A 9521-nucleotide genomic window follows, 5' to 3' on the forward strand; every position below is an offset into this window, starting at 1 on the left:
AGGTGGGCAGGCAGGCAGGTGCCAAGGAGTTGTGCCGGGGAGGCCGCAATAACACCCTTGGACTCTGCTCTTTCACTTCACCCCTTAACTAGCTTTGCGTCTTTGCGCAAGTCACTTAACTTTTATAACCTCAGCTTTCCCTTTGTAGAAATGGGACTAATAATACCTATTTTATAGCGTTGTTGCAAAGTTTAAATAATAAATTGGACAATATATTTAATACTTCTTTGTAAAGGAGATAGGCATGTGATGTGTTATCCTCTGTGGAATATATATATTTATTCACTCTTTCATCCAACAAGTATTTGTTGAACACCTAATATGCACAAAATACAAATATATATTAGGCTTTGCAGAGCTCTGTAGGCTTGAGATTCCACTCAGGATTATGTGATCTAGTGGGGTAGACAGACTGGCACACAGACAATACCAATTTGGCGGGTAAGTGTGAAGAGACCTGTGCACGGGATGCTCTAAGCTGCTCGGGCAGTCCTTGCGGCAGCCCGCGGAGGATGGAGCAGGCCACGCCAGGAGACTCCGCTGAGCTGAGGCGTGGCAGTGGAGGTGGAGAGGAGGGAAACAGAGCTCACTCCACCTGGGATGGCGGCAAAATAAAAGGTTAGATTGTACTAAGATGCACTTACCTTCGCCTGCTTATGGAGAGAGCTCTTGGTGCTGGGAAGGCTGCCTGGGTACCAGGGTCACAAGCAGCCTGGCTGGGGGAGGAAGTTGGGGGCTCAGAGGCTGCAGGGTCTGACCACCGGGAAAGGGTGGGAGGGGAGGAGTGTGAGAAGGGGACTGAGCCAAGCTCCGTAAGGCGGGGTAGAGACAGGCAGGGCCTTGCAGAGATTTTCAGCGTCAAACTCTTCTTCTGGTGGGGCTGATGGTTTCTCCAAGAAAGAAAACCCTTCTGGGCAAGTTAAGGGACTTCTTTAAAGCCATGGGCTGGTCTTAGCGAGTTAAAGTGGACGTTTGCTTTCTATTATGGATTTGCAAGCACCAATCTCTCCCTCAAGCCCCTTTCTCCAGACAGAAAATGTGCACCTGGTCAAACTCTGCCCAGGTCCTTGACTGCTTTTGGCATCCCTGCTTGTCCACTCTCTCCTCATGTGATGAACACACGCTGCCTGATGCCAGGCCAGAGCCCGAAGCACCAAGTGAGGGATGTAGAGTCCCTGCTCTCTGGAAGCTTAGAGCTTAGTGGGAGGGACACAAGTAGGAGTAGATAACAGTAATCCAGTGATAACACCTGGAGTTCACAGCTAAGAGCTTTAGGCTTTATCTTGGAGATATGGTCCCGGTTATTAGGGGGGGTAGAAAGGAGGGAATGATTAACCCTGTATGGGGTAGGACGGCCTTGAGAGAAAACCTTCCAGAGCTGTCTTAAAGGATGAGCAGAATTTTGCTAAATAAGATCTGAACAAGCTATTATTCCTGTCATTATCGTTAGTGACAATAGTCGCCATTTATTAAAGGCTTAGTCTCTGTCATTGCTCAGCCCTACATAATCTGCTAAGCACACAGTGTGTGTGTGCAATACCGTAAATTCCTAAGGAGCATCTGTGGGGTGGGTATTATCATCCCCATTTTATAGACATAGGAAAACTGAGACTTATATAGGTCACACAACTAGGAAGAAGGAAACCTAAGATATGAATCCAAATATGTCTGACTTCAAGGTCTTTTCCACTCTATTGTATTATCTCTCCCACGTTCACTTAATACTAGTGCAGGAAGCATGTGAAACAACATACAGTTTAGTCAAAAGCTCTCAATTCCAAGACACATCGAAATACAGAGAATTGTAATGCCTTCGGCAATGAATAATAATGATAACTAAATAGGCAAACTCTCAACTCAACTGCTTCAGCATCGATCTGATTTGATATTTTCTAGTAGCAGCTCCTCTTCCCATGACAGGAACAATACTTTTGATTATCTACATAGGCACAGTACTACCCTGGGTGTGTATGGAAGGAAGAAGAGAAATGTAAGACACACGTCTTGCCCACGAAAGTTTATGATGCCACTGAGGAGATCAAGATGAACACAAAAAGCAGAGGGTTACAAAATAGAGTAAGATTAAGGGCCAATCCCAGGGTGCGGGGTGCAAGAGGCTGATTTGAGCTGGTCTTTGCAGGTTGGATTGGACCTGGATAGCAGAAGGGAAGAGAAGCATGATAGCCTGAGCAAGAAGGGACAGAGAGCTCAGACATGGTGTGTGCTTGGTTGTGAGACAGTGGCAGCCTGGCTTCGCTGGAGAAAAGGTTCAGATTTGAAAGTGGCAGGGGATTAAGGAAGAGAGGGTCAGGCTGATTATGAAGGACAAGAATGGAGGCTGAGAGATCTGGATTTTGTTTTCTTAGGCCCTGGCAAGCCATTATAGACTTCTGAGCAGGGGAGAAACAGCATAAACAAGTCTGTAAATTATTCTAGCTTCCAAAGAGACCCTCTCTTCCTAGAGGATTGAAATCTGGTCTCTTTGGGATCAGCCTCATTGCTTTGGTGCAATTTGAGGCTTTCCTTGGGATGACAATTGTGTTCAATAGCTGATCAAGAGTTGTCAGAGAACGCAATGAGAGAATGTCACACTGTCAGGTCCAGACTCTTGTTTATAACCGACAGTGATGAAGATCAATTGGTGGCCGATTTCATCCACCAGCCCAGAGCGAGGCTGTGGCAGAGCTGGTACTGGCGGCCCGTTCTCCTCAGCTCCTCCGCCCCAGTAGGGAGGTGGCAAGAGCCTAAATGCTCACAGACGCCCACTGTTGAGGAGCCGCTGGAGGGTCCTTAGAGGCAAACTGCTCTTCATCACTGCACTTACGGAAGAACAGGCCACTGGTGGGCTCTCTCCAGAGGGAGAATAGACTCTTTCGAGGCTCTTGGACCAATCAGAACAAAGACCTTGGCGGTTTTGCTCCTGGGATAGTTACCAGAGTAGGGTGAATTCCCCAAAGTGGACAGGGGACAGGCATTTGGTTTGAGCCTCTGGCCAGAGACCTGGAGGCTCAGTCTTCATCATTATCCTACTCATCTGCAAACAGCCCAAGCGCAAGTTGGCAAAACAGGCAGAAGTGTTGTGTGGGGAAGACTGCCCAACCCCATCAGAGGGCCCCGGTAGAATTGACCTGGATGGGCAAGGAAGGGCTCCCTTCCTTGTCCCCTGACAAATCTGGGCCATCAAGTCATGCAGGCCCATGTCTTTCCATCCGTCCATCTCTCTGTGTGTCTGTCTGCCTCCGCAGCCTGGCCCTGCCTGCCTGGCTGCCTGTTAGCCTTTCAAAGGGAAAGGCTTCTGTGTGTGGTGGGGTCTCTCTACCTGAGATCTAGAGATGTGTGCGTGGCACGAGTGTCGGGGGCCAGTGGCTCACAGAGGTGGGCTGGGGGCTGGGAGGGTGGCCGCAGCCATCGGGGGTCTCCTCCTCCCTGCCAGCCCGGCTTTCTGTCATGCGAGTGGTCCCCCTCACGCTCAGCGGAATAGCTGGCAGCGACAGAAAGGAGATTACAGGCTATTTCTGCCTTAAAGCTTTCTCCAGGCTGTTGGGAAACAAGTGGAACTAGGTAGTTGTCAGTTCTGGGACAGGAGAAATCTATGTATATTGTAGCCCTGAAGCAGTCCTGTGTGGGGCATGCCGGTGTCACCTCTGTCCTTCCTCCCTCAAAAGTGTATTTTATTAATCCCTGAGTGGGGAGCGGGGTCGGCTTCTCTCCCCTAATACTGCTGTGATTCCCCTTGGAGGAATTCCAGCTCCTCGATGCCGTCTTGGAGCCGCCGTGGGCAGAGACTCAGCTAGAGCAGCAAGACAAGCAGCATGTGGCTGCAGCGGGACATCAGAGGGAGCCCTGGCCCCTCAGTGCCAGAAGGACACGATGAGAGAGAGGCAGAGGGTGAAGGACACACCAGGCAGCCAGGGCTTCCTGCCTTTCCCAACACTGACCCAAGCCCTGTCCCCTGCTCCTGTCACTGTGGGCTTTGGCAGAGGAGGGGACCCTGAGGCTACAGTCAGAAGCAGCATCACATACACATTGCAGGTTGTAATTATTTCTTTACCTTCTGTCTTCCCCACTAGACTGTGAGCACCTTGAAGACAGGGAGGGAGGGGGTGAGAGAGAGAGAGTTCGATTCATCTTTGATGCTTTGATGCTCAGGCACAGAACATGGTAGATTCTTAATACATGGGGGGATAAATTAAAGCAATTTGCACCTGCCCAGAAGAGGGAGGGAAGGAATCTTAAAAAGCTACCCAAGAACAGATCTCTCATCTGCCAAGTCTGCTCAGACTGATGTTAGCAAAGCTCCCAGGAATGGCCCACACCCCCAGTCAGGGCACACCCACCTCTGCCTTCTCCGTCGGGGAGTCCAGCATTGATTTAGCACTTACTACTACTGCAAGCCTTCTCTTTGGATCAGTAGGGAATACAAGACCAAAGAGAAGCAGGGAGCTTGGGAGAACAAAATGTCTGGAATCAGAAGACATACCACTTGCTGGTTGTTTTCTTAGGCAAACCCTGTGCTTGACTTCTCCAAGCCTCGTTATTCACGTCTATAAAAAGAGAATGACTACCTGGCAAGGAAAAAGGCATCTCTCATATGCTGCTGATAGGATGTAAGTGGGTGTGACCTTCCTGCAAGTAATTTGTAAAAGTTCCTTAACATGAACATATCTTTGAACTTGGCAATTCCTCATCTAGAAAATTATCCGAAGAATATGATCGAGTCTGCAGCAAAAGTTCTGTGGAAGAATAGTCACTATTTGTTTATAAGAGCAAAAACTGGAAATAATCTAAACAACAAATGTTAAAAATTTATCTTAGTAATTATAGTACATCCATAAATGGAATGCCATATAGTCACTAAAACTATAATATATATTTCCTCTATATGCAGAGGTGTTTATGATATGTTGTTAAATATAAAAAGCTGTTTACTGAATAGTAAATGCATAGTATGATACTGTTTTTAGAAAAAATGTTTTACTCCAAATATTAACTGTGGTTTATCTATGTATTGTAGGATTACAACTTAACTTTTTTCCTCTTAAATTTATCTATTTTCTACAATAAACATTTGTTATTTTGTAAAGGTAACTAAATTATTATATTAAAATACCTACTCGTAAAGGTTACTGTAAGAGTTAAAGAAGATATTATACATGAAAGTACTTTGCAAACTGAAAAATTATACAGATATAAGATAAAGTTTGTGTGCATGAGGAGCTTACAGTTTGGAAAGAGGTGACAGATACCCAAGATAACCGTAGCATGAGACAGAATGTGACAAGAGCTTTCAGAGAATGACAAATAGCATGTTACTTGGAAGCACAGAGGAGGAAAAATTACTCTGGTTGTAGAGGTAGCAGCCAGAATGTTTGAGTGAACATTGAAGAATGGTTAAGATCTTGATAGATAGAAATGTAGAGTTGGGAAGGGAGGGAAGTGGGGGACAGGTTTGGAGAACAGGAAGTGTTGTGTGTGGATGGAGGATGGAGAGCCTCTGGTGCAGGGTGCAAGATGAGCCTAGAAACGCAGTCGGAGGCCAAGTTCGGGCACTCTGTAGGCTGTACTTGGTATAACGCACCCAGCATGCATTTGCTGAGTGTCTTCTATGAGCAAGGGGTCATTGAAAATTCTGGAGTAGGTGATGACACAGCTGTAAGCCCCACAAGGGCAGTGCCTGGCATGGACTTAGGTCATTGAGGAATGTGGATGAAGTCACCTGCCTGGGAAGCTCAGTCTGGAAGCAGCAGTGTACAGATGTGCTGGGGGCTGCCAGTGAGGAGGGACATGGCCAGGGAGAAGGGTCCTCTCTAGATTGCACCACTGGGAATGGAAAGGAGGGAAGATGATCTTCAGCCCTGACTGGAGAGGGATGAGAAGTGGGATAGTAATGGAGAAGTGAAACTCGCAGGAGGGAGGAATCAGACATGACCAGAGAACTGGGACTGGTCACAGAGCTCACAGACAAGGTCACATGGAGGAGGAGTAGGGTTCAGGGAGTGAGATAGGAGTAATTCAGTGCTGCCTAGTTGGTTCAGATCTCTTGGATGCTCCCTAGTGGTTCGGATCCTTGGGCTCCTCTGAGTGGCTGCCTGAGGCTCTTGCTGCTTTGAATGTCTCCATATCCCTTATTTCCTCTTGGGAGGAGTCTGAGATGTGGAGAAGGGAGGGGGATTTTGTTTCAATCCAGAGAGCTTTTGTTAATGGAAATTCATGAACCACCCTGCCTACTCTTGGAGCTTCTCTCAGTTCATCCATCCTCCCAGCACACCTGGCTTCCCCTCTCCTGCAACCAGGAATTCAAACCTCCGTCAGGATCCCAGATGCTGTGTCCCTGCCACTGTCACCTCCCAGCAGTGCATACACACATGCGTGGGCTCACACACTTGCGCGCGTGCGCACACACAAATACACACACACCCTGGAAAAGAGGTGGGAAAGTCTTGTTGTTGGGGCAGACGAAACATTTCCATCTCCCTGCTGCAGCTCCCAGCCTGGGCCGCTGTTTAGCTCCTCCTGTTGTCATGTCACTAGTTAATTACATTCTTTACTGAGGTGCAAATGTGTTTTTACAGGGAGACTAAGATGGTGTTAACTAGGAAGGAGCTGTTAACGTTAAAGATGCATTTGCCTCTGGTGCAGGGCTGACGCTCTGGACTGGCGGTGCTCCCCGGTGCTGCCTGACAGTGCAGCCCAGGATTCTGGGCAGACCCCTACCCCGCCCCTGCAGTCCCGGCTCCAAGCGCAGCCTCCTGGGAGTCAAATTAGCAGCTCATCCTCACGAAGAAATTGATGGGACTGTTTGAGAAGTGTCCGGCCAAACCTTGTGACAGTGCTGACCACCCAACCTCCATTTGCTGACACCCTGGTCCATTTCAAATACTGAGAAGCAAAATTAATTCATTTTAGTCTAAAAATAAATAAGTTGTGCATCCAAAGCCCCCTTTAGGCCACAGTTATCCTTCACTGCTAATTGCTGCTTTTGGTTCATTCCCCTCCGGAGTCTTCCTCCCTGCTGCCCTCAGACACCTTCCCCACCCTCTCGTACTCTATGGGTGTCTCTCCAGACCCCCAGCCAAAGCCTGCCACCACGTGGATCTGAAACTTGTCTGCACACCTGAGAAAGCTACCATGCTACCCCTTCCTCTGAGTTTGCCATGATCTTAAAACAAGCTGTCAGCCGTGGTCTTCCCAGCACCCAGAAATCACTCACAGACAGCTGCCCGCACTTGGGGAGAGGGCCACAGATACACCTGGTGTCAGGAAACCAGACAGGCAACAACAGGGCACAAGGATTTGGGCTCTTCGATGGCTCTGTGGGCCTCAGCAACCACAGTGAGGACAGCTGAAAGTAGATATGGCAGAAATGTCTGCAGAGGACATAGAATATATCCCTTATAGAACAGAACACGCCCTAGGGCAGCAGTCCCAACCTTTTGGCACCAGGGACCTGTTTCATGGAAGACCATTTTTCCACGGACCAGGCAGGAGACAGAGCTCAGACGGTGATGTGAGCGATGGGAAACAGCTGGAAATATGCCGGCCCACCCGTGCTCACCTCCTGCTGTGAGGCCCCCCCCATTCCTAACTTTCATGGAAGACAATTTTTCCACGGACTGGAGGGAAAGGGTGGCAGAGCTCTGCAGCCCAGTCCCCAACAGGCCATGGCCCAAGGGGTTGGGGACTGCAGCCCTGGAGGAGAAGGGGGAGGGTATGCAGAGCCCAGGAATCCCCTTCTCCACAGCCCTTGAGCCCCCTGCCGTCCCTGCTGAGAGCTGCTCTGCCCTGTTTTGCAGGTGCTTTGGCTCTAGCTGACAGGAAGAATTTCTGGCCCAGCTGGAAGTGAGAAGAGGGGAGTGGGTCTCCTGAGGACCATCCCAGAGGCCGCAGGGATCACCTGAACAGTAAGAAATGGTTTTCTGTCCTTTAACACACGGTTACACCCCCCAGGCAGATTAGCTTTTCTCCTGAAAGCCTCTAGAACCAGCTCAGAACATGAGCTGACACTGGGCATAGACAACCTTAGAAAGGAAAACATTGTATTTTTTTTTCATGTCTTTCTGTTCACCTCCTTAGTCCTTGAGGATGGGGCCAGGCCTTTTCCCTGTATGCCTCTCTTTTTGTTTGCGTATTCCGTGAACAATAACTTACTGTTGATACAGATGGATGAGGCATTGCTTACATCCACGATGATCCTAACGTTTGCACAACTCTCTGGAGCAGGCGTTGGCATCTAAGAATGACCGAGGGGGGCGGGGCGTTAGAGAGGCAGTTCCCAGACCCCACGACCAGAGATTCTGATCCTGGGAGTCAGGCTCAAGACTCAGGAGTGTGCGCCCCAATTGTTTTTGATGACCTCTGAGAAATAGTTCTTCAGAAGGTATGAAGCATTTTGAAAAGAGAATCTCATTTAATCCTCTTATCAGATAGTGTTTTTTTTCATCCCCTTAAGTAACTTCATGATCTCCCAGATGTAAGTATCAATATAGGCAGGGAATTAGAAATCCAGTTATCCCAAACAAGCCTTTTTTCTTTCCAGTATGCCAGGATAAGGGCTGGATCTGTTATGGTGAGCTTGGGCCCCAACTCCAAAGGACTCTGCCCAGGATTTTGTAAGTTTCCCTGATGTCTTAGGGCCACTGTGACCTTACGTTCATCAGCCTCCCCTTTGGGAGCAGTAATCATTGCCAAATCCCTCACGAAAGCTTGTTTCCCTGGAGAGAGGGAGAGGGAGAGAGAGTTCACTGCGAAGGCAAACGCTCCTTGCGGGGCCCCACTCCCCACACGGTGGTTGGCACAGCCGTGGATATTCACAGGGGCCACGTGTCCGAGAAGGACGGACTGTCCCGCTTCCTGTCTGGGGATCTGTGTTTTAGCAGTATCGACGGTGGGCGGCTCTCCTTGAGGCGAAGTGGTGGGAAGAGTGTCTAGTCTTCACCAACGGTAGGTTGGATGATGCCACTGGGAACACAGGTTGACAGTCTTGAACCACATTCGCAGCCTGCGTGCCAGTGATGTTGAAGGGAGTTCACTGTGCACAGTGGCTGTGGGGAGGGCTTGAAGAAGATGAGGAGAAGGTTAAAAAAGAAAAAAAAGGACAGTGTCCCTTACCTGCTGACCCAGTGTGAAGTGTGTGGTTGCGCAAGTCCGGTGACTTTCTCTGGGACTGGAAGCAGAACTGAGAGTTCCCTGGTAGAGTCCTGTTTCTCTCCGGGCTGAGGCTGTGGATGCTGGAGTCCAAAAAGGCCAACCTGGGCCTTGGGGGATGGAGGTGGCCCTGCCATCACCTGCATGGTAGGATACGGGCAAACGGGTTGACCAACTGCTACCTCCTGCTGTGGACTGTGTCTTTGTAGAATACAAGGTTTCATGGATGAGCTAGAGGCAACCTCAAATATCACCCTGACCTTTGCCTCCCCCCAGCTCCCATGAGGTGCACACACACAAACACACACACTGACCACTGAACTGTCTTGCCAAGTGAGTGACGGGATGGTCTGTTCTGGGGACTAAATACAGTTGAC

The 9521-nt window shown here is 49.1% G+C and overlaps 1 protein-coding gene across 6 annotated transcripts in view; it reads left to right on the plus strand.

The window, feature by feature from the left end:
- The window catches only part of PKNOX2 (PBX/knotted 1 homeobox 2), a 257241-nt gene that overhangs the window by 153231 nt on the left and 94489 nt on the right, over positions 1-9521 (plus strand). For 5 of the 6 annotated variants that reach the window (XM_012658147.1, XM_012658151.1, XM_012658152.1 and 2 more), the window contains one exon: positions 7794-7901. The gene's annotated coding sequence lies outside the window, so the exon portion shown is untranslated. Of the gene's footprint in view, positions 1-7793; positions 7902-8536; positions 8610-9521 lie in introns of all 6 variants that reach the window. The other variant, XM_012658148.1, reaches the window with a different exon arrangement.

Source organism: Propithecus coquereli, unplaced genomic scaffold (genome assembly GCF_000956105.1).
Source record: "Propithecus coquereli isolate 6110/MARCELLA unplaced genomic scaffold, Pcoq_1.0 Scaffold575, whole genome shotgun sequence".
NCBI classification, from domain to species: Eukaryota; Metazoa; Chordata; class Mammalia; order Primates; family Indriidae; genus Propithecus; species Propithecus coquereli.